The sequence below is a fragment of the Lipotes vexillifer genome, unplaced genomic scaffold, assembly GCF_000442215.2.
Source record: "Lipotes vexillifer unplaced genomic scaffold, Lipotes_vexillifer_v1.1 scaffold86, whole genome shotgun sequence".
Taxonomy (NCBI): domain Eukaryota; kingdom Metazoa; phylum Chordata; class Mammalia; order Artiodactyla; family Lipotidae; genus Lipotes; species Lipotes vexillifer.
The window spans coordinates 1,736,172-1,737,412 of record NW_006785406.1 but is presented as its reverse complement, the minus strand read 5'-3'; the positions used below and the strand labels follow the sequence as shown (position 1 = coordinate 1,737,412).

Genomic DNA, 1,241 nt, shown 5'->3' with positions numbered 1-1,241 from the left:
TTCCCTAAGCCTTTATCTTACATGTCTCTAATCGGTAAAACAGATCTTCAGAAATACTTCTTTAATAACTATTTGCTAGTTTCTTAGTTTCACTTGTTAACAATTTGAGTCTTTAGGATTTGACTCTTGCAGCAGTGACATAAATGCTCCTTTAAGGGGAGCAAACCATACATGTCACATGCTTCCAGTCTCATGTGATCAAATTTAGAATTATATGTAGTTGATTTCTTAAAAATAGTTGAATTCTAGTAGATTTTAGTTATTACTTCTTGAAAGCTCCAGTTAAGGAACAAAGGAATAGTACATCTATCAAGATACTACTGGATTTTAATATCCTGACAAGTTTTCTTGAACTCAAATCCAACTTTCTTCTCTCTTTTATTTTTTTCTCCCTTCTTTCTTCTTTAGAAGTTATTTCTTGATATATTTATCAATTTAAGAGACTGTTATAGCATGCCCCTTCTACCTCTTTTAACTGATCAGCCTTCTTTAAATATGCTCTTCTCATCTTTTCTGGGCTAGATACCCTTCCTGATGAACTATCGGGAAATGCTGTTCACCTGATGTCACTATCATCATCATCATTATTTAAAATCAACATATAATAGCAGCAAAATTCAGCTTACAGATTCTTCTGATTCTTCAATGCCACCTCAGAGTCCTTAGTAGTATAATGCTTGAGAACATAATAGGTGATTAATAACTGTATTCTTATTTTGAAAAATTTAGCAGCAAGTTGAGTTCACCAAGTTCTTCTTGCATTACAATAGAACTAAAGTGATCAGGGGATATAAGACTACCAGTTAATGGACTTCTTTTAAAGAACGACATCAAAGCTAAAAGTTATAAATGCTTCATGTGTTCCAGGTGAATTTTAGTCATTTTGTTACAGGGAATAGTTCTAAGTTGTTCAAATACCAAGGACTAGAATAGCCCTAGGACTAGAACCACTCCTCATGCACCAGCAGGATGACCCTCCAAAGTCAGGGCCATAGTCACCATTCCACCTCTCCTATAGCAAATAGGAAACAGCTAGATAAAAATCTTAAAAAAATTTTTTGTGTGTGTGTGGTCTTAAAGAAGAACTCCTTGGAGTCTAGAATTAGCAAAAAAGCACTAATTAGGAGTAAACCAGTAAAAGAATTGGCATTGGCCATTCTGGCTGTCTCTGGCACCCTAGAACCTGAGGGAAGAAAATAGAGCCAAGGGCCTGAACAATAGGGGGGTCAGCTGGATTCCCT

At 35.5% G+C, this 1,241-nt stretch overlaps 1 protein-coding gene across 2 annotated transcripts in view; it reads left to right on the top strand.

The window, feature by feature from the left end:
* PPP2R3A (protein phosphatase 2 regulatory subunit B''alpha) overlaps window positions 1-1,241 on the top strand; it is a 164,785-nt gene that overhangs the window by 37,488 nt on the left and 126,056 nt on the right. The gene's annotated exons all lie outside the window — the stretch shown is intronic.